The sequence below is a fragment of the Pteropus medius genome, unplaced genomic scaffold (genome assembly GCF_902729225.1).
Source record: "Pteropus medius unplaced genomic scaffold, Ma_sr-lr_union100, whole genome shotgun sequence".
Lineage (NCBI taxonomy): Eukaryota > Metazoa > Chordata > Mammalia > Chiroptera > Pteropodidae > Pteropus > Pteropus medius.
This window is the reverse complement of record NW_024340849.1, coordinates 31,816,192-31,840,441: the sequence shown is the minus strand read 5'-3', so window position 1 is coordinate 31,840,441 and position 24,250 is coordinate 31,816,192. Positions and strand designations below refer to the sequence as shown.

The following is a 24,250-nucleotide window of genomic DNA, read 5'->3' as shown; positions in this document are numbered from 1 at the left end:
AAATATAAGTAAAACAGACACTTACTTTGATTCTGAAACTCTAAGACTCAGCTCCACATAGGGCAAACCCAAAAGTCAAATGCAGATACCACTCTCCCTGCCCAATAGGACCAGGTTTTTGTATCTTACACAGTATACCCCACTTTTAGTATCATGTCTCTTAATAGTAAATATCTTAAAAAATAGGAAATGTGTCCTACTCACCTTTGTGACCCCACAGAAGGGCCCATCGTGGAATAGGTTCTCAACAATATTTACCAGGTAAACATTTGGATCAAGTTTCTTTTCTAAAATTATTTCAAAACAGAGGAAAATTTAGAGAACTAACGTTGCATGGTATTTTTAATCAAGATTGCATGACATTTTAATTATAGAAAACAATGTGAAATCCTGCCCCAAATGGGCAATTTGTATAATCAAAGAAACTAAACTGATTTCCAAAATAGAGTAGGTATAGTTAACCAGCATGACTTCAGTTTGGTGTTTATTTAATTAAAAACATGTTTTTAATTAATTCCAGTGCTAAACAAAATCACCAATGATGTAATTTTTATTTGTAGCACTTATAATTTTTCTCAAGCCAGATATCTAGATCTTCCTTCCTTAGGACTGTCAAGATTTACATTTTTAATATAATCCCTGTTTGAAAAATGAACATCATTGTGAACATGAAGTGGTAAAGCTCTGAGCCCTTACTCTGGGAGAACGAGTTAATGACATTACAGGGACACATCCAGGTCCTGTATAATAGGGGAATCTAGTCACCTTAGACCCCAGCAGGAGTGACTCTTCTCCATAAAGACATAGTTAGACTTAGAAATAGAACAAAGAGTTAACACAGGCAGAAGAAGAGCTGTGATCTTGGGCATCCATTCCTGTGTCGTTATAGTAATGGATAACCAGACTTTTGGAAAACACATTGGAGAGAAGCAAAGACTTCTTGGAAAAAATGAGATAAAGATTCAATTTCTAAAGTAAATGTAGGTATTTGCAGATGTCAATACAGAGAACTCTCAACACAAATTCATAATCTCTTATCTGAACTCCTTGGAGTGGTTGTGTTTCAGAATTCAGAAGTTTTCAATTTTTTGAAAAGAATACAGTGAAACCCCAATTAACGGTGAGCATTCTTAGCAGGATCTGCAGCAACACTTTATAAGGAAACACAGTAAAACTTCTGCCACGAATGCCGCATGGAGGGATAAGGAGTGTGCATAGCCTTCCATCTGTTCAAGCACGGTTGGGCTGTCAAATTAGATCAAGACAAGACAGTTTTGCTACTAGGGTTTCATTGTCAGACTTTTTTGGACTTTGAAATTATGAATAATGGACTGTTTACCTCTGTAGTTAAGAGACTTAATGCAAGAAAGTGATAAATTAGTGCAGTTGAGAGTAGCAAATGATAATGTGGGAAACAGGAAAATATTAGTAGAGCCCAAAACAGGAACACAGATGAGAATGCAAAACTGACAACTTGCTTAGCCACCGTGGCCGAGAGTTTTCGTGATATGGAATTGGAAGTTGGTTTCAGAAACAACCGCATTTCTTTAAAACTACTTCCTAACAGGAAGATGAAAATCAAGCCCTCTCCCACATGTTTAGGGTCCTGAGATTGATAGATGCCAACCCCAGCTTTCTTCTTCTTATAGAGCTCACCGCAAAAAGTGCCTGAGGATTTGACGGGGCCCTAAAAATAGGGAAATGGGAGAAAAAGAAAAACACCTTTTATTTTAGACCTTCTGCCAGGTCTTTGATAAACTTAGGAATGAGCATTATTAGGTGATTTGCTCTTTGAGATATTCCAAGGCAGAGTCAGGGAAGGGCAAGTGGAACAGGGGAAGCTGCCTCCATTGTTTGCTGTTCACATGACTCTACCGTTGGCTGAAGCAAATGTGCGGAGCATTCTGCAGATAGGAAAAGGTGTATGGATTCACACTGGCATGTCTGTGAGAAGCAGTATTTGTCCTTGGGAGCATAGTGTGTGTGTGTGTGTGTGTGTGTGTGTGTGTGTGTGTGTAAGAGATACACTTACTAGTTACCCATTGGAAGGTCTGAAAGAATGGAGAGCCTTATCTGTGTCTGACACCGGCACAGAAACCACAAAGGGGACCAGACTTGAAGTGGCAAAGCCTATGGTTGATAGTTCTGTGGGGATGAGAGTTGCAAAGTACACCTTTGGCTTGCACTGCTTAAATTCTAATTCCCCACGTCTACCTCCTCACTGGTATTACTGAAAAGTGACTAAGTTGGACTTGAGAAATCTGCTGAAGATTACTACATCCCACAGGTTGCTCTGGACGGCAAGATAGGGTTTGATGAGGAAGAGCAGGCAACGTGGAGCCAAATCATCAGCCCCTATCAGAATTTCTTAAAGGGGGTGGGCTTTTAGGAAGACTCCCTCAGAAAGGGGTGTGGACTGGAGGATGGGGAGGGAGGTTAAGATTTGAGGGGTTTCACAGGTGGACCTCCTTAGATGGATTTACGTCTTGCACTTTTCAATTGGACTGCAGGGAAAACTTACTGAAGCTCTGGCTGGTGTGGAAGGAACAGCATCCTCCAATGGGAGACTTGCTCAGGAGCTCTGAGCAATTGCCAGCAAGGATGCAAACTGTGGCCCACAGCAGAGGTGGAAGCACTGAGAAGCAACAGAAAGCAGGTGGATGACAAAGGAGTATGCATGAAGCAAATTTCCTCTTTCCTTAGTATTCTGGAGCAGTGCTTTGCAAATAGTAATGTGCATATGAATCGCCTGGACATATTGTGAAAATGTAGAGTGTGAAAACGCAAAGAACGAGGACATTGTAAAAGAGATTGCCACAAATTTGAGCACTCCAACTGCCTTCAACTAGCCCTTCCAATGTCCTCCTAATTCCCCATGATGGGGATCCAAGAAACTACAGGGGCTCTCTCCAATCTTTCCTCTTCATCGGCACAGAGAACCACTCTCCAAGTTGGGAATGAACCTCTCTGTGTCCTTACTGACATCAGAGCCACGCTCTGGGTGATAACCTCACTGCAACACAGAAGCCCCTGCCTGAGAGTACTAAAACAGTACATATAGTGGTGGGTCTCTAATAACTTCATCAGGCTCCTGTCTCTGAATCTATCCCTTTTTGCTTGAGTCCTTTGAGAAATACTCATCCTTTCTCCCTAATTCCTCTGCTCTTATTCATTCATTAGGCTGAGTCTTCTTAGAAAAGTATCATGTTAGAATTTTTTTCTCCCAAAAGGGGGAAATAGTTCTAGAATTTGACAGTAGCCATCAAATAGCCAATCAGGCGAATTGAATGACACTTCAACATCTCTTATTTGTTCAATTTCGATGACACTAGAGCTGAATCTGGGAGCACGGATCATTTGTCCCTATTGAATCATTTACCGAACTCTTTATGGGCCAAATCTTCAACTGATATTGGCAGAATCCACAGTGCACCTCCTATCGAGATTCAAATAGATCCCTCAAAATTCCTTACCAGAATCAATCAATACCTCATAAGTAAAAAAGCCCTTCAAGGTATAAAACTCATTACAGATGATTGCAAGACTCAGGGCCTCATTATCCCCTGCACTAGCCCCTCTAGTACTCCTATTTTACCTCTGAGAAAACCCAAGGAACAAGGATAAGAGGTCTGTCCAGGAGCAATAAACAACATTGTTATCCTTGGAAACCCTGCTTTCCTGACCTCACAAGCTACTAACATCCATTTCAACCGAAAGTGAATTCTTTACTGTGATTGATTTATGTAGTGCATTCTTATCATTCCAGGTGATGAAGGTGGCCACGTTTTTGCTTTCAGTTGGGAAAGAGAACAACTCATTGTCTCATTGCCCAAGCCAGGTTCAATATTCAGGGCATCTGGTATCAGAACAAGGGCTGCACGTAGATTCAGAAAGTCTTCATGTCTTAAATTTCCCCAGACCAAAAGCTAAACTTCAACTGTGAGGTTTTCTCAGTAGTTGGTTATTGACAAAATTGGATCCCAAATCTCCTTTATGGCCAAACCTCTGCATGTTTTACTGAAGATAACAACCCCAACCCAATTATATGGGAAGAACAAGACAGTATAGCATTTAAAGCCTTAAAGGAGAGTTTAATGATCCCACCTGCCTTTGGGCATCCCAATTATCAGGTACCCTTTCCCTTTTTTGTATATGACAAGAAGGGGATGCCCTTAGGGCACTCACACCAAAGCATGGGGACCACCATCAACCCAGCCAGCAGCTGGACTCTGTGGCACCGGGATACCCCCTTGCCTTAGAACCATTACTGCCACTGCCCTTTTGGTTAAGGCCACTGAGAAAATTGCTGTGGGATTCGTTTTAACCATCCTTGTACCCTACACAGTAGAAGCCCTCCTGAATTTTCATCACATTTAACATTTTTCAGACTCCTCACCTCCTATAAAATCTTTTTGTTAATTGCTCTAACTCTTTCACATTGTAATAACCTGAACCCTGCTACTACTCTCCCCTCTGTTACCTACGAAACTCCTCACAGCTGCTTAACATGAATGGATCACCTCCTGACCCCTCGTGATGATCTGCAGGAAACTCCTTTGAGTAACACTGACTTCTCATGGTTCACCGATGGTCCTTATTTAAAAGATGACAATGGCAAGTATTGTGCTGAATATGCAATATCACCCTCGTCAGTGTAATTGAAGTAGCACCTTTGCCTTTGGCTACTGCAGCCCCACAAGCTGTTATACCCACTTACATAGGCCTGCAGCCTCACCGAGGGGAAAACCGCCAACATTTATTCTAAGAGTAGATATGCTCTGGAGGTAGCTCATGATTTTGAAATGTTGTGGAAGCAACACAGCATCCTTATTTCCAGCCAAAATAAAATTTGAAATGATCAAGTATGTTCAGGAATTATTGGATGCTATACTTTTACCTGCTGCTTTAGTTATTATTAAGATCCCAGGGCATTATAAACTTGACTCTCTGGAAGCTAAAGGAAATCGCCTTGCTGAAACTTCCACAGGGAATGCTGCCCTTAAGCAGTGAAACCTCTCATGGTCCAAAGGAGTATTTCTCCAAATGATAACGTAGAAGAACTGGCGAGAGTAGTCCAACAACTGGCCTCAGAAAATGAAAAACAAGATTAGAAATCCTACATTGTTGGTTTGATAAAAAGAGAAAGTCTGGTCCAGGCCCAATAATAACCCAATCCTACCAGAGATTCTAAAATTCCCACTCCTGACTACTTTATATGCAAAAATGATAACATTTATGATTCAATATAAGTAGGAAAATATTAATAAGGCCACGCAAAGTGCCTGCCTCACTTGTCCCACTTGTCTGAAGTACAGCCCAGGGAAGCCTCTTCACACTGCTCCCAGGTGTTTTAAATAGCCTAACAGGCCATGAGAAGGCTGGCAAGTGGACTTCATACAGCTTCCCCCATGTCACGAATATACATATGTTTTAGTCCTGGTCTGTGTGTTTTCTCATGGGACTGGAGCTTTTGCTTGTAAGCAAGCTATTGCCTGTTCTGTGGCTAACATCCTTTTGGAAAAGATTGTCTCTACCTGCGGAACTCTTCTCAAACTCCATGGTGATCAGGAAACACATTTTACTGGTCAAGCGCTTCGACAAGTCTGTGCTGTTTGGATGGTTTTATAACACTTCCACTGTGCTTACCACATTGTCATTGGGTTTAGTGAAATGCACGGATGGCATTTTTAAGACTCAATTGACAAAAGTGGTAGAGACCCCGCAAATACTTTGGAGTACATAAGTACATTCAACTTACATAAGTAGAATGGCTAAATTTAAAGGACTGACCATATCAAATGTTGGGGAGAATGTGGTGGAAATGGAACTCTCCTACACTGCTGGTGGCAATCTAAAATGTTACAGTCACTTTGGAGAACACTTTGGCAGTTTCCTAAATAGTTCCACATACATCTATGATCCATCCACCACTTTACTCTTAGGCATTTTACCAAGAGAAATGAAAGGATATGTCCATAAAAAGACTTGTTCACAAAAACTCAGCTCTTAGCTAGATACGTTGCGAAAGCCAAAGTCTGGAAATGACTTAAATGTCCACCTACAGGTAGATGGATAAACAAATTGTAGTATATCCAAAAACTGGAATATACTATTCGGCAACAAGAAAAAGTGAATTATTGAAACAGTCTGTAACATGGACGGCTCTCAATATAATTACGCTGATTAAAAGAAGTCAGACAAAAAAGGGTACATATTTATAATTCTATTTATATAAAATTATAGAAAATGCAAGCTAATGTATAACAGACAGCAGATCAGTGATTGTCTTGGGAACAGAGGGGTTGAGGAGGAGCTGGAAGAAGAAATGACAAAGGGGCAGGGAAAATCTTGGTGTAGTGGGTAAAGGATATGTTCATTATCTTGATTCTGGTGATAGTGTCACAAGGGTTTACATATTTCAAACTTACCAAATGCACACTTTAAATATGTGCAGTGTATTATATGGCAATTTTACATAAATAATGCTGTTAAACTAAGATTCTAAAGAGGCCATCTTCTGTCAATGAAAGAATGCATTATTAAAAAAGAATTATCCATGTATGAATCTTTGTTCTAATTTCTAAATATGTTTGGTCTTGTGATAAAACACCAATTATGTGTGATCTTTATTATTTTTAAATGAGTAGGTTTAAAAATTATCTATGAAATGTTTTAATCTATATGTATATTTTTTGGTATAAATAGATGTTAAGATCTATAAGAGTCCTTAGGAAGTTTAGAAAATGATACTTATTGTGCATTAAATTGTAGACACCCCTCTCAAAAAAATTGATATGTTAAAGTCTTAACACCCAGTACTTCAGAATGTCACCTTATTTGAAGATAGGATTTTTACAAAGGTAATTTAGTTAAAATGAGGTTATTAGGTTGGGCTCTAATCCAATATGACTGGTGTCCTTATAACAAGAGGAAATTTAGAATCAGATACACATATAGAGAGCCATGTGAACATTAAGATGGCCTTCGACAAACCAAGGAGAAAGTCATGGAACAGGTTTTTCCCCTCACACCTTGATTTCAGACTTCTAGTCTCCAGATCTGTGAGACAATAGATTTTTATTATTTGAGCCACCCAGTTTGTGATACGTTGTTACAGCAGCCCTGGCAAACCAATACACTATTGTACTCCAGTGAGACAATGTTCTCGCCTGGAACTTACAGCCAGTAGTGGCATTTTTGAAAGAATCCATAAGGAAAATATCACTTGGATCACTTGGGGTAAGAAGCTAATTGTGCCAAAAAGAATATACTTGACTTAAGGAGATTAATAACTCTTTAGCTAAGTTATAAAAATGAATGTCAGTGAGCAATAGTTGATCCTCTGGTTCCTGTTAGAAGTTTTTTAAGAGTCTACCAGGGAAAGAGGCAATGGAGATGGGGACTGAAGAGCACTAGCTGACAGGACTTTGAAGAAACATATTTTTAAGGAAGTTGTGTTTTAATAATGTGAGTGTAAATATTAGGAAACGGTTTCAATGTTCCCCTATCCATTTCACATATTATGTTATTTGTTACAAATAAATTGTTTAACATACATTGAACCAAAAAAAAAAAAAAACTGCCATTAAAAACTACTGATTATCAAAAATCAGATTATATTATATTTATAACATAAGAAAAGTCAGAGAAATAATACAAAAATTGAAAATTACAAGCATGGCATCTATATCCATGATTGTATTAATTTTGCTCCTTGATCTTTAAATAATTAGAAGAGTTAAAATAATAAAAACTCAACACGGATGAGGATAGTAAGTGCATTATAAATGGAGAGCTTTGTGGCCGCTGACTTTTAAAAGAAAAGTTCTACTCTGTTTTTATCTCACTTTCAGAGGTGCCTGGGAACTATCTGAATGCTAATCATGGCTCTTGTTGAAACAAGAAATTCCACCTCACGGAAGTCTCTACACCAGAAAATCTATCAGGTAGATCAAAACAGTAGCCATAAAATTTATGAGACACTTAATGTAACTTCTCTCCCATACATTTCTATGAATCTCATTTTCTCTATATAGTAGTCAATGACTTTTGTTTGAAAAATGTAACAAAACATTTCAAAGTACTTGCCACTTCCATTCACCCCACAACCAGTTTATCTCTGTTCTTGGAATATCGTGCTGAAAGGAAACAGATGAAACCAGAAAGCAGCCATCCCTTCTCTAAATCAAGTGGCCACTTTAGTCTCTCCCCACACTCATGAGGATACTGGAAAAAATAAGGAAGAAAAAGAAAGAAAAGAAAGAAAGTGAAAGTTTCTAATCTCACATCTCCTCTAGTCATCCCAAGAGTCTAGTATAGTCTTGGCTCAGCTTGGACTTTTCAAGAAATTCAAATGCCATAGGGCTTGATTACAGCATGAGGGAGGGTGGGAGAGGAAGACTGGATTCCAGGGCCGAGAGTCATTGTGTGTAGTGGTGACTCATGACAATCAGTGGTGACAAGGAAGGCATGGGGAGGTGACATAGTCAACAGAGAGAGTCAGTAGAGAAGGATAGTCTAGGGACAGCTGGTTTCTTTGAGCCCCACAGAGTGGTGTTCCTAATGTGAGGGGACAGCGGAGGGAGGGTGGTGTGGACTGAATTGTATCCCCCACAATTCGTGTTGAAGCCGTAACACTCAACATGACCGTATTTAGAGATGGGGCCTTTAAAAAGGTAATGAGGTTTCAGTGAAATCATCAGGTAGGGCCTAATCTAATATGGCCAGTGTCCTTACAAGAAGAGGAAGAGACGCCAGGGATGCACACTCAGAGGAAGGAAATGTGAGGACACAGCAAGAAGATGGCTGTCTACAGGCCAGGAAGAAAAACCGAACCTGCCAACACCTTCATCTTGGACCACCCAGCCTCCAAAACTGTGAGCAAATAATATTCCGTCGTCTAAGCCACCGAGTCTGTGGACTTTGCCGTGAGAGCCCAAGGGGACTCATACGGAAGCTACAGCCCAGGATCTCACTCTCCACTCTGAAGGACCAAAAATGTAATTTTCTCATGTATGCACTAGATAATCATTTAAGGGCTGACTCAAATGTACCAAACTCATAAAAGGTTGCTATATGAACTAGAACATATCGACTAACAAAGCAAAAATAAAGCCTGCAGGACAGCTGGAATACACACCGCTGCTAGTAGTGTTTTCTCTCTCCATTGGAAAGTATTTAGGAAGCTAAATCATTATTTGAAAGTCACTTGGTGAGCACAGTTTTAGAAGAAAGAGAAGTGGAAAGTATTAAAAGACACTGCTGTGACTCATGTTGCCAGTTACATGGGTCTGTGACCTGAGAATGGGCTTTAACTTCTTTGTCTATTCAGTTTATTATGACTCTAATGCCCACCAGCCTTCTTCCTTCAAAGTGCCTTCCTAGTGATTTTCAGGCATTTCCAGAGTACTGCTCCTGGCAAACTGTACCACATGTCCCTGTGTCTGCAACCCTAATGAGCCTCGTGAAATAGCTCCCTGGTGTGGTCAGCTGCCCCTCATGCTGACCACTCTGATGCTTCCACTCTGTCTTCTGCTTGGGGATCCTGTTGCCACTAATTGCCCAGAGAATAGCTGAGACCAGACAGTGATTTTTATTAATTTAAGTAAAGAACACAGAAAATGACGCAGAGATTACTGTATAACCTTAAGAATCCCTGAGCTTGCCACAGACTGCCACAGTGCAGGAAACGCCTTCAACACCAACTCCCATGCCCCCAGGCATTTAGTTACCCCACAAATTGAGTTTAGACCAAATTGGACCTCAGTGGATGTCCTCTCCTCTCCCCCATCCTACCTCAGGATGATTGACATGTATTCTCTTTGCAGGGAGAAATCCTCACACTCACAAAGCAGTATGAGCTCCATGGCTCCTACAGGGCGATTGCAATGGTCAGCAGTCCTCTAAGTCTAAAACCTTCATTTCTAGACGGTCCCACCCTCTGACGATGCCATATATATGGATGTGACTGTGAGACACCCCCACTAATTTTTAAGAAAGAGATTCCATATTAGCCCCTGAGTGAAAAACCAGTAAATTAAAACAACAGACATGATTCATTCTGTTCAAAGTCACCTTAGAGGTTAGAATTTCTCAAATAGGAAGGAAGCAGAAGAAAAGCAACTGATGATTGACCAGATGCAAAAGGAAACTAGCTTATTTGAAGAGAGAATAGGTGGGCAGAGAATGTTGTCTGCATGAAAGGTAATAAAGGGTATTGGATGATGAGGAGGAATTCATTAGGTTTCAGCCAGGAAGAAGAAACATTGAATCCAAGAAATTCAGTCACCAGAAAGTACTTTTTTGAAAGCCGTGGTTTACAGAGAAGCAAAGATGCAAGCTGGGAGAGCAGAATGAACTGCTTCCTCATTTCCCAGATGGGCCCCACCTTTCCTCCCTTTGGGGTGTGGCTCTTATTAAATTAATTAAACAAGGAGGCCATTAGACTGATGTGACTCTGATGTCCTGGCAGCCTACTTAAATAAACCAAAACCGAAGCCCATAAACGCCCCAAGGCTATGAAATCAAAAATGCTAAAGACATCTAATGACAAACTGCCACCTAACCTTTAAGCTATAGCCAATCAAATAATTTTCTTCCTTTGCTACTGCATTTCTCGATGTAAGCCTTTTCTTTGGCTCCTGTCAGTGAAGTGCTCCGAACCACTTCCAGTCTGGCGCTGTCCAATTCCAATAGATATTTTGTTCAAACTCTTCAAATTTTTAATATGCCTCAGTTTATCTTTTAACCCTCTTGAGAAGTCACATGTATTTGGCTTCTGTTTTATAGTTCAGAGGGTTTCATTGGGGTCTTATTTGCTGTAGTCACCTGTGCAGGGAGCAAAGATGGATATGTTAGACTCCAGCTGTTGAGAGGGCCCTCAGGCAACACTGAAGGGCCTGAAAGTGGCAGAACTGATCTACAACCAAACTTCAGATTCCAAGTTAAAGAAACTTGCCCTATAGGACTGTCATCCAAAACAAAATGCTCACCAGATCTGTCCCTGTCTTGTCAAGCCTCATCTTGTCATTTCTCTTTCTTGCTGGCTTCTAAATCCTTCCCCTTACATTCCTCCCAATTTGCCATGGTTATTCAAGGTGCTGTGCCTGGACTGTTACGGGAATATGTAGAAATCTCACAACAACATTGTTCTCCCTATTAGCCCTTTGTGATGCAAGCATTCTTTATTTGTCTTAAGATTTTTCGATTAAGGAAAAACTGAACTATAGAATTACAGCACCTATTTCTTTTCTCTTTTAGCAAGGAGTCCTCAGGCAAGTTGACACTAACCTGAATGGTCCCGGGAAGAGAAAATTGGGAGGAGAAAGAGGAATAACAACCATTTATCACTGGTTGTTAGGTGGTGAAGCAAAACAGATACACTTTATCTCTGCAAACCCACATTAAGCTCATGAGATGTAAAATGGGTGGGAAATGGATTACGCTATAGATTATTTTCCTTGCTTATTTTCTTGAATCTCTGTGACCCTGAAAACTTAGAAAAAACCTTCAACATTGAGAAGGAAGACATTAAAATGAAACCAAGCCAGAATGAGAGATGGATATCATTTACATCAGAAATCTGCTGGTCTTTGTTGTTAAACAAAATCTGTTAGACTGATTTAATGGGGACAGCTCAGTCAGAAAGGGGTGAATTTTGCTGAAAGAAAACATTATGCATCTATTCTCTTTTCCTTCGAGTCTAAAGCAGGTTCTGACATTATCTATGCTCGAAAGTCTGGTACTTAGTGGCCTTATATTTGCATAATGACTATTCTTTTGTACCTTTTGCCATCCCAGCTAATTGCTTTAGAATAATTCTGCTACATCTGTTGGGTTTTACCATGTTCTCATAGAAACAAAATCCACAATCCCAGCCAAATACACACCAAATTATATAAAATTTTGGAACATGGGGATGTTTGAAACATCCAAAATTCATATGATTTGCCTAGTGACATATTTGATGCTCGATCAGAAAGAAGGTAAATAATCCAGAAAGGACATACATTCATCCAAAAAATCCTGGTTTTTATGTCCTCTATACATCTCTATGATGAAGCATCTTCTTATTGACAGAATCTAAGATTCTGGTTGCTAGGAGATTCCACATGCCAGACAGTTCTCAGACTCCTTCAGGTAACCCTGACAGCTATTCCAGACTGCTGGAAAGAAGGATTCTGATACATACAAGCAATAAAATTCAAATTCAGGACTAATCATGGTCTTCTCCACATAGAGATTTATTTTTTTCTGTAGCAGAGAGTGCATGGAATCCTCAGACCCCCACAGGCTGGGCTGGTGCTCATATTCTGTGACTGGTCCCTTTTCCAATTAGGTGGCACTGGGGATTGTCCCAGCAAACAACAGAAAGTTGTTTTGTTAAAATGGTAAGCACAAAGACTTGGATCAGTAGCTCTGAATTCTTCTGATTAAGAATTCAGATGCCCAGAGTGGTGGTTTTTTAAATTCTTTGACCACCATGTTGTAAGGAAGCCCAAGTCCTATGGGTCCTGGGAAGAGAAAATTGTGAGGAGAAAGGAATAACAACCATTTATCACTGGTTGTTAGGTGTATTGTTACGTGGTGAAACAATGCAGAAGTCACATTCAGATGGTCCAGCCAACAGCCTAGCTAAGGTGTCAGACAAACCAAGGATCAACCACCAGACCTGTGGGAAACTGAGCCTTTAGTGAGTCTAGCCCCCAGCCTTCAATCTTCCAGCTGAGGTACCAGCCATGGTGAAGCAGAAATGAGCCATCCCCTCTGCATCATCTGAAGTCTTGATCCACAGAAACTGTGAGGGATAATACCTGATTATTGTTGCTTTAAGCCACAAAAACCTGAGATGATTTTTTACTGCATAGTGGTCTTGAATATTACTAGCACTAAAAAAGAATACCCCTAATCAAAAATTAATGAATTAGTAGTCTAATTAATATATCACTCTTGTGAATTTGAATAACATGAATCATTTCTATTAGAGACTCAAATCTATGGGGCATTCATAATCAGGTTGTTAACTCTATAAAGCTGAAAGCCAACCAGATTGCGGTAATTCATGGAGCTTAAAACACTTAAGAAACCAACCTGAGGTAGGTTTCAAAGTTTCATCTCTTATCACACTGGAACTATAACAGCTTGTTTTAAAATAGTCAAATAGATCTCTTCTTGGCCTTTTGGCTAAGATCATGTGTAGTATCTGTTCTTATCAGTTTAATAAAAAATAAAATAGCCAGATAGAGAAGATGAGTACATACATTAAATTTAGTTTGGTTCAATAAAAACAGTCCTTTTGTTTAAGTGGTTTTTGTATGGATTTACAATTTTCTACACGATATCCCACTCCCAGAGGTGTATGTGTGTGTGTATGTGTGTGTGTGTTTTATGGTTCACTCATTACATAAAAAAAAAAAAGGCTGAGGCAGAGAAATGTAGGGGCCTGCCAACTACAGATCAATCAGAAATAAAAACTTATCATCTTAGAAATTTTTGCACAACAAATCAACAAATATTATCTCATTTAAATGGAAACATTTATTACACCAAGCAAGATAAGCCTATATAGCACCAAATTATATGATATTGCTTATGTCCATTTTTAAAAGATTTTTTCCAAAGTGTTTTTATATCTTGAAATAGTGAGGGAATAGGAGGTCAAGAAATATCTCGGAATTACGCAGAAATACTCCGGACTTTGGACCTCCACTCTGCAGTTATGCAATCTCAACATTCTGTTCATCCTGGGATGACTAGGCCCAGGGAATAACAGGTCACAACATTGTTGGGTCACAACACTCAACCTCAAATAAGGCTAATTTGATGCAGAAAGCCAATTTCAACATTTACAATGAGAAATATATCTTTTCACTGGGAAACCTACTTAGGAAACAGAATTGAGATTTTAAAAGATACATGTGATCAAAACTCAGAATGTATGTCTGAAAGCATATTCCAGACCCTGCTCATCTGAACACCTTCTCCCCACCTCCCACATTAAACAGTGTCAGAAAATGTGCCCAATTTCTATCAACCTCTTTCAATAATTTAACTTTCTATTTCTAGTTCTCCAATCCTGTTTCACAGCGATAGCGCTTCAGGCAATATCAACTGTCCTCTTATCTCTAAATGAGAACAAAAGGACTGTTGTCTTTATGCTGTGAAGCAGTCAGATTAATATTAACAAAAACTCCAGGTCTTATTTATCAGTTTCTCTTAAAGCCCAGATCCTGTTGCCGATATCTGTCAGTCCCACCCCAGTCATCTTCTCACAAAAGGCGCCAAAGTCCCAGAAATCTTTCTATATTAATTGTACTTTGCCCTATAAAGCATGGGGGAGGGAAGTGATTTGAAAGAGAAACTGTAAATTCCTAATTCGAGGATACCAGAGAAAAATGGAGAGAAGAATCTGCCACCTTCTATCTTGAGTTTGACATTAGGGGAAAGAACTGAAGGGATGAGAGCGAAGGCAACAATCGCCCACCTCCCCGCGCCCCACCCCTACCGGCCAATTCTCTCTTATCTCTCTTTTCCCACCTGTTCCCTTTGGCCACTGTCATTCCTTTAATAAATTTTCCTTTGCAGCTCTCTCGCTCCTTGAGAGGATTGCACTCTACTCAAAGGTAAACAATTTTTTAAATCTCTGTTCCTTCATGAAGAAGTCATCACTAAACACTCAACACAATAAAATGGACTAATAGTTGCTTAACACCACCAGCAACAAGTGGAACAAGGACCAGCCTGTGGTGAGGTTCTACTGCTACTCGCATGTTGCTGTCATGTGCTGCCTGGTATTGACCGCAGAGAGACTCGGCTCTCTGGTCACCAGGTTTCATATAATTTGCTTTCCCCCTTATTAAATTACAATCACTTTTCAGTCCTTTGTTCCAAAGTCAGCTAGATTGGAGGGTTGGATATTTGCAAACTTTTCAGACACACTATTTATTGACAGTTTACTCCCAAATTTTCTATCCAAGATGTATCTTCTTCATGGAGATTGAGATAAGTCAATGCCATTAACGAGTCAAACCAAAACACTCCCTTTGCTCTGACGCAGCACTCTTCAAACATTTGGATTATAATTTGGCTTCCTTTGGACCTCGCCTACAAGATGCCAAAGGACAGATCTGACGGCGTGAGCATTCCGATCCATTTGTCATTGCTGTTGCTTTTTATTGATTAATAAATGGGTATACATTACACATTCACCTCAGTGTGTGTGCGAGTGTGTGTGTGTGTGTGTGTGTGCAGGCAAGTAAGCTGTGTGTGTGCGCGCTCATACCTCAGTCTATATAAGTAATGAATGAATCTTTTTTGAAGTTTCTGTCAAGGCCAAATTAATGAGAAGTCAGGGCTGTGGAACACGCCCTTGAAGGCAGTGAACTGCTTGGGGAGACCCTTGGGAGCGGCAGTCGGTCTCCGCCTGTCAACAGACACCCTCCTGCAGCTCTTGAGTTTATATGTTAACATTCAAAATGGCAGTGATAGAAGAGCATATGCTTTAAGAAAATATAACAGGTAATAATTCAAACTTAATTTAAATCAAAAAATGAGAGGGCTTCGTTTGTATAAAACTTCATCCTCAGTCCCAATATTGTTTTGAGCATTGCAAATAATTCTAATTTTCAAAATAGCTTCTTTTATGAATCATTAGATAAGTATATGCATATAAGTATTTTGATGTTACAAACTAGAAAGTGTATATCACACATACACATACACATGACATTTTCTAATTTACAAATTGGAGAATGTAGAATTTGAATTCTCAAAGTCACAAAGAGTTAAAAGTTGATGTAAAATTCAGAGTTTAATTTGTTCGGTTAGGGTCAGCTTGTCTCTTTCTTTCTTTTTAGAATCTTATCATTCCTATCATATTATTCCATTACATTAAAAAAAATAAGAATTAAAAATACTTCATAAAAAACGAAAGAATTAAAAATACTACAAAATATGAGAGTTGTGTTATTTCTGTCATAAATAAGGAATTAAAGGTAAAGCTACTTAACCTGGCAAGAGTTAAAAATTCTCTACAGTGTTACACTGCCTCATATGGAGGAAGAGTTATGCTAAATATAGAACATTTGAATGCATGCAAAGCCAAAATGGTGAATAAGAAAAAGGAAATAACAAGCTGTGGGCCAGGTGTCGGCCTCCCCAAATAGAAAAGTTTGTGTGAATATCGGGAACTCTGGAATTGTGTTATCAGTCATTTGAGGACAGACTGAACAATAATTGTCTTTATCTGCAAAGAATTTCTGATTATCATCAGACAGTTGATATGTAATATAAAGAAATAAACCTCTAGCACAAATTTTTCTAATTATCATATAATACTAGAGGGTATAAATATGGTTTTCAAAGCTATTCATAGTCCTTGGTTCTTGGCTAGCAATCCTAACAATTTCTTGACATAACACTTCCTTTTTCCTTTAAGATTACATGCTAAGGATAATTTTCCAGGTGGTGTGCATTCTAAAAGCTTTCTGCTACTCTTAACATTATTGAAGAAAGCTTCTTAAATGTTGAAAGGTACGCTCAAGGGACATAATAGCTGCCTTCTGTAGAGAGACAATTCTCCATGGGTCCCTTGCATTTCCTCATGTCTTGCGAGCCTGAGCATTACCTGGCCTTTGAGTTCAGATTGCCTTTTCCAGGATGTTTGTACAGTAAACAGCCTTGGAAGCTAGTGTACAGGACAATAAAGCTAACATTTCCGAAGGTCAGGCAGGTTAACTTATAGCTTATTATAAAAGTTATAAATGTTTTATAAACAGCAGTTTGAATTTACATTGTCCCCCAATCAAACAGTGGAAGCCCACAGAGTCAAATGAATCAATGAAGACTGGACTTTAAACTTTTGTTTAAATTAGGAAATTTGACCATGTGGGCAATTTTACTCCATTTAGAAAACAGACTCTAGTCTGTGTTCTTAACAGCAAGCCTTCCATTAATTCTTGCTTCAGTGATACAGCTCAGTATCAGCTGTGCTATGGGGCCTTAAGGAAGGGCCTGGATTGGCCACACTTGGGGTCAAGCAGCACAGGAGAAACTGCAGCTGAAGAGAAGCCTATTACCTGCCCAAAGGCCAGAGGTGGCCCCAGAAGCTAGAGCACCAGCTGTCTAAACAAGTGCAGCCAGGATGGACTTATGTTAAGATAAGTGGATTTGGAGATGAGGAGGGAAACCTGGTCAAAGACTAGGTTTTAAAAAGCTGGTAGATGGAAAATTTGGGGGGGAAATTGGTCAACAACAGCAGTGCTAAACTCAACCAAATTAACTGCTGTATTCAAAATTGAGTTTAAATAATAAAATATGGCACATTAAACCAGCCTGTCTCCATAAATATATCAGGTTGATCTACTCATTGAACAAATACTTTTAACCAAATATATTTGGTCTATAGTCTGTGGCCAGCACTGTCCTAAGATCTAGAGGTATAATGGTAAATAAGATATCTGCCCTCAAGTATATTAACACTTAGAGGAAACAACGTACCTTTCTGGCAATGGCTATACAGTTTTATTAGTTAGGGTTATGTTCAGTAAAAATATCAATGGCTTAAATAAAATTAAAGTTTATTTCTTTTTCACAAAATTCCAGGTAAACAGTCCCAGGTTACTACGTGGACTCCACAATCATTAGGACCAAGGGCTCCTACTAACTTACTCCATTCCCAATGCATGGCTTCCACCTTGTGGCTGAAGATTTTGGCTTCAGCTTCAGCCATTCCAGGCTGAAGGCATCTTGGCCTTTAGAGAGGATAAAAAGAAAGAAGGAAGGCATACTCCATGCCTTTAAGGATACTTCCCAGAAGTGACACATGATACTTCAATTATATGCCACAGGCTGAAAGTTAAACACATGGCCACATCTACTCACTGGAGAATTCTTTATGCTGATAAGGCATTGCCATCTAAATATATAAGGTTTTATGGTTTCACTGTGTGAAAGAGGGGGAGAATGGATATTCTTCACTGTGACATATATGACACAATACAGTAGGCATTGCATTGGGAGCTATAGCAGCTACTTTTAGGGACTTAGGGAGGCTTCAGGAAAGAGACCTAACTGGAAGCCTGAAGAACAACTAGGATAGTCTCAGAGGTGTGTATGAGAGGGTGCATTCCAAGCAGAGAAAAGAGTTTATACAAAGACCCAGAAGCAAGAGAAAGCACAATGCATTGGTAAAGCCCAACATTGTTTTGAAAAATAGCATAGATACTAGATTGAAGCATGGGGAAAGATGAGTTGAAAATAAGCCTTAGGACAAAGAATCTGCTGGGAGTTTAGATATTCTATTAAGAAAAAGAAGTATCAAACAAGGAAATAACTTGATCAGATTTGCCCTTGAGAGATTCTCTGGGTGTAATTTGGAAACCGGATTGGAGATGGATTGCTTGAGGGTTAGGCCCATTAGATAACGTTGATAGTAAATCAGACTAGTCACCACAGAAGCCGGGAGTCTGGGAGAAGCAATGGAAAAGTAGACAGATTGATGTGATAGGAGGTAGTATCAATAGGATACAGCAGTTCATTGGGTGTGGAGCATGAGAGTGATGAAGAAGTTGGAAACAAGTCTCCGTGTCCTGGCTTGGATGTGTGGCAGAAGGGTATTGTAAGCCAAGGACGTTGGTAGGGGCGTCAGGCTTGGGGAGGAAAGGGTAGCTAAGAACACTGCTGAGTTCCAATGTTTGTGGGGCATAGAAGTGGAGATGCCCAGAGTCAGAGCTCAGAGAGGAATTTTGGTTGGAAAATTGTGGTTCTAAGCTTACATTTAAAAATAATTACAATTGACAAAAGTGTGTTTGTGAAAAGTATTCGATTCCTAGTTCCTATATGGGAAGCATAAATTTACATTTTAAAACAAATTATAATTACTGTACAAGAACATAGAAATTATTACACTAATTATTACTATAGCAATAATCATTTATTTTACAAATTATGCCTGAGTTGCGGTTATCCATTTTCCGATTGATTCAATATATTAATGTGACATATGCAGTATAAAAATGTAACTGCCAGGCAGATAGTCCCAATGTTTTAAATATTAAACTTGACAAGAAGCTTCGACTCTTCTCAAACTGCAATTCTTTTTAGACTAACAGATATTTCCTAGATGTTCATGAACTTTTCTTGAGTCTGAAATTCTGTTTTTCATAGTAAAAGAATAGCTTTCTAAAGAATAGCATTAGGCTTAGCTTTCATTTGTTATATAAGAATATTTTTAAAAATTCATTTATCTCATTATTCTGGAATTTTTTTTCTATTTTACAGTTATTTCTTTGTTGTCTTCTTTATAAATTCCTCTAGTCCTTGAACACAGTTAATTTTTAAGTGCATAACTAGGCACCTTAAAAAATTTAGGAGAAAAAGCCCTTTCCCTTTGATTTTCTATAATTGTTAACCCAAGATTCCATGAAAGCATGAAAATAAAAAAATAGGGGTAGCATCTAGCCTCCCTCTTTAACGGAAATCTCCCGCTGTGCCAAAACCAGCCTCCTCTTTGACAAACTATTTGTTGATGGTTAAATAAAGAAAAATGAGCTTAAAAAGGAAACTTAGAAGGAGCATCAGAGGTCATGGAGGAAAACCAGAAGGGTCCTGAAAGTCAAGATGAGAATCTCTCTTGTTTGAGATGGAATCTGAAGAAAAACAGAGAAGGCCGGGCTGAACAAAAAGTTATACCAATAAGCCATTTTGTAAGAAAAACGTCTTGCAATGAGGCCAAGTGGAGGCGAAATATTCATCAGCAACTTCTATAGCTATAAATCTTGGTTGGCTAAAAAATAGCAAAGGCTAATATTTCTCAATATATAGACCCACCAATCGTAAGGAAAATTGCTGAACACAGCATTATAAAACATACACAACCCTCATTCCCATGAACTTCTTGAAAATAGTTGGCCAAGGAACTCATTATTTTTAAAGATGAGTTTATAAACCAGCCCAGAATATATAAAGAAAATACTACAAGAAAGAAAGGAAGAACAAGAAAAAAAGGAAGAACAAGAAAAATCATCTGAGTAATGTTGCTATAGAGTATGCAGAAAATACAATAAAAAATATACCCATCACATTATAAAACAGCGAACCAATCCCCTCTACATAACTACAGCACAGGCAGAAAGATATAAGATCACAAGGACACAATGACGAGAGTGACTTGAAAAAAGTGGAAAATAAAAATATAACCGGGGTACAAATGAAACCTACATTGGAAGCAGCACAAATAAGAGAGACTGCTAAAAATATAGGAATACTGAGGACAAGACTAAGAAAATAGAGAAAAATAAAATGGGAATGAGTAATAGAATAAAATTATATTAGAATAGAGAAAATAGAGTAGAATAAAGTAAAATTCCTCAAGAAGAGAACAACCACCACAAAAACTTCAATAGGTCAGTTTTGTTGTATCACCCTTTAGAAAAGGCCAATATATAGTAATATTGAAACAAAGAAACCTAAATTGTTCTGTAAAATAAATGAAGTGGTTGTTAAAATGGGACTCTATGTTTTCATTTTCACTGATGTCCCCAAATTCCAAGAATAAAACAAAAGGTAGAAAGTAGTCCCGTTTCCCAAAGCGAGGTACTAAACAGCCTACGTGGGATTCACAGAGGGGGCCACCGGCCTCCAGCAGACTCAGCATCCGCCGCACGGTCATAAAGAGCGTTCTGTCCAGAGTTGGGCTACAGAGGAAACTTCTCAACACTTTGACCTGGGTGTCATGGAGACTAGAGAAGAGAGGTGAGTGTCAGGCCCAAGCCTGGAAAAGGCTAAAGGCAACAAACTGTGTGTAGCTAGTCCCTCTGATAGAAGAGCAAGGAATAGCAGCTGCACTGGGAATAGTCTGCCTTTGAAGTTTATGGGGCAAAGTACTAGACGTGGGCCATGAGCAAGAGAAAGTCATCCTGCAGCTGGATTTAAAAGGCCTTCACCTAGTGGGAAATGGAAGCCAGAGAGAAAGAGACAACCATAAACAGCCAAGCGAGGAGGTCTCGCTCATACTTGAGGAACTCTAGATGAGAGATATCCAGTGATGGAAGGTCTCCCAAAAGCCACGAAGCGTTCCCTGACAGACAGTCGGTTGTAACGAGCTCCCAGGCAGTGTGCCTAGGGAACAGATTAGGCCAGATCACCACAGCATCTGTGAGCTGAGACCTTTCTATTTCTTTTTTTTTTTCTATTTCGTGTCATTTTATTTTATGTTTTAATTTTTTTTATAGTGACATTGGTTAACAAAATCTAATACGTTTCAGCTGTACACTTTAACAGTAAGGCATATATATGTTTACACTGTGTGTTAACCTCCTATAGTTAGATTTCTTTCTGTCGCCACATATTTGACTCCCTTTACCTTACCTCCCCCTTCTTCCCCCACCCCACTAGTAACCACTAGTCTATAATCCTCTGGTAACCACTAGTCTATTGTCCATGACCATGAGTCTCTCTTTGTTTGTCTTGTTCATTTGTTGCTTTTAGGTTTATATCCCACATATAAGTGATACCATGCGATTTTCAACTTTTTCTGTCTGGCTTATTTCGCTTAGCATGATTATCTCGAGGTCCATCCCTGTTGTCGCAAATGGCAGAATTTCATCTCTTCTTATGGCTGAGTAATATTCCATTGTATATATGTACCAAAGCTTCTTTAGCCAATCATCTATCATAGGACACTTAGATTGCTTCCATATCCTGGCCACTGTGAACAATGCTGCTATGAACATCAGTGTGCAAATATCTTTTCAAATATGAGTTTTCAAGTCTTTGGGGTAAATACCTAGTAGAAAGATTGCTGGATCATATGGTAGATCAGTTCTTAGTTTTTTGAAGAACCTTCATACTGTTTTCCATAGTGGCTGCACCAATTTGCAGTCCTACCCTTGCTTCTCCTACTCTGTTCTCTCACCCAAATTCTGTAAGATTTGGAGGCAGCCAGGTGTACCGAGATGGAAGGGGAGAAGCACACAACATAAAAGGGAGAAGAAGTTGGCCGCCTTCCTCCCCAATTTAAGACTTCCCAGGAGAGAAGCAAACCTTCAGCTTCATAAAATTCAGAATGCCAGTTATTAAAGTGCTTGGGATTTTTAATTATTGAAATAGAGGCTGTTCTTAAGATTTAAAGTGATTGGAGGACATTGACTGGAAGAGTTATGGCTCCCGACATTTCCTTCAGTGGATCTGGTTGGGTTTGTTTGTGTGTATTGGGGAGCAGGAGGGAAAATAGAATCATTTTCTGCTGCACCCTGCAGAGTCCCCTTCTTTCCAACTGACAGCTAATAAGGGGTGACTTTGGCATTTCAGGAGGCAGACCAAAGGGAGTTTTGGCCGACAGACCACTGAGAGGAACCTGGTGCAACAGGTCAGTGGGAGATGAGGAGCAGGAACAGGGATCATCAAAGGACTTGTGCAGGATGTCTGCTATTCAGTTTTCAGTTGCTGTTGGGCTACGCTTCAGTACGACAATCCTCCCTTGCAACAAAGTTTCAAGCTTCTGTTAAACGTGGAGTGTGGGTCCCTGGTACTTGAGAGTGAAACAATTGGGCACTGTATGAAGACATGGGCCATGTTTTGTCCATGAGTTTTACAAATGGTGTAAAATAATTCCTGAGAAATCTGACAGTATGCCAGTTCCTTGTTAGCAAGGAGAATTGACCCAAAAATGTTACTTAAAAGTAAAACTAGATTATTGTTACTCTAGTTAATGTGAAAACTACAGTAATTACCAGCAACTGGTAAATAAGGAGAGAATTCTCAGCTCTACCATCACATTCATAAAAATGTCAAGTTCCTGAGGAAACCTAAAAAGTAAACATTTTTGTTGTTGAATATAATTTCAGGATTCCCTACTCAGATCTGCTAAATTAAAAAATCTGGGGTAGGGGTTAGAAATTAGCTTTTAATTGTTTTTAATTACTTTAATTTTAAAAATAAAGATATTTGCATGGTTTGAAATGTAAATAGTGACAGAGAACACAAAGTAAAAAGGAGTCAACTTTCCAGTCCATAGACAACCACCACTATCAGATTCTAGTATAATCTTCCAGAAATATGGCCTAAAAAGCATGCAGTTTTCAAAATATGTGGTTAAGTAGCAGCCATAATCAACTTATGCTCGCTGGGAGGATATAATCCATTCAAATTTTAGAGAACATGTCATAACCTAATTTTTTTAATTGGTAGTAACAGTTGCAATGCTTTGGGAAACCTTTTTTTTTTTTTTGGACAAAATAACATTATTGAATCACTTACTTGTTTTAAGATAAAATATTATATGACAGTGCAAGGAACCAAAAAATAAGAAAGTGTCATACTGAGGCTATGAGCAAAGACATGATGGGAGAATCACATCAAATGCTCCCTTATATATATTACTACAAGATTTAAACCTCTAATGAAAACAAAAGTTTCCTTATAAGCAAAAACATATAAAGAGACCCCTCAAATATCAAGAGATGACTGGATTTACACAGCACAAGTATAGTAAAAAACGATGGGTACCCATGTCGTTAACAAAAATTTTTAATGTAACGACTGTTACAAATGAATTCCTACGCATACAAGTATGTGAATTCAGTTTTAAAAGCTCATTATTATTTAACTAAATGCCAGGATTATGAATGGTTGTCATTTATAAAACATTACATATATGTTATCGTAAAGGCACTAAAGAGCTATTGTACATTGGCACTGTTTGTCACAAAATTTATTCAGCTTTCATTAGACAATGGGCAATTTAATCAATTCCATTCTTGTATTCACCTCAACAAGAATCTCTAATGTGTGTTCTTACTACTCTAAGTATTAAGAGATGATATGAAGGAAGCAAAGCTCATGGTCAATGTATGTGCAGTCCAAGCCTGCAATCAAAATAAAGACTATAATTTTGAACAAAATCAGAAACTTAAATAGCTCAATGGTTGCTATAAACAGAATTAATTATGGTTCATACAGCCATTTGAAATTGCATCTATTAGAGAAGTTACAAAGAGCATTTTCAAATGGAATTTAAGTAAATTGTTTACAAATAATAGATTTATCGAGTCAACTGTAATTGAAAAATAAAAATAAATTTTTAAAAATCTGCTTACCCTGCTATTTTACTTTATAGAACTTTAAAAAAGTAATAGATTTATTGAGTCTTTACCACCTGTCAGTCACTGAACTAAGAAATTTATGCAATTAAGTCATTTGCTCCTCACAACACCACAGTGACATGGGAACTATCTCAGCCACCACACAGATG

At 38.8% G+C, this 24,250-nt stretch overlaps 1 non-coding gene across 1 annotated transcript; it reads left to right on the top strand.

Moving 5' to 3' along the window:
* Positions 1 to 13,162: 13,162 nt before the first annotated feature.
* Positions 13,163 to 13,349, top strand: LOC120591384 (U2 spliceosomal RNA). The gene has a single exon (XR_005649886.1). It is a non-coding gene; the product is annotated as a U2 spliceosomal RNA (small nuclear RNA).
* Positions 13,350 to 24,250: the final 10,901 nt, after the last annotated feature.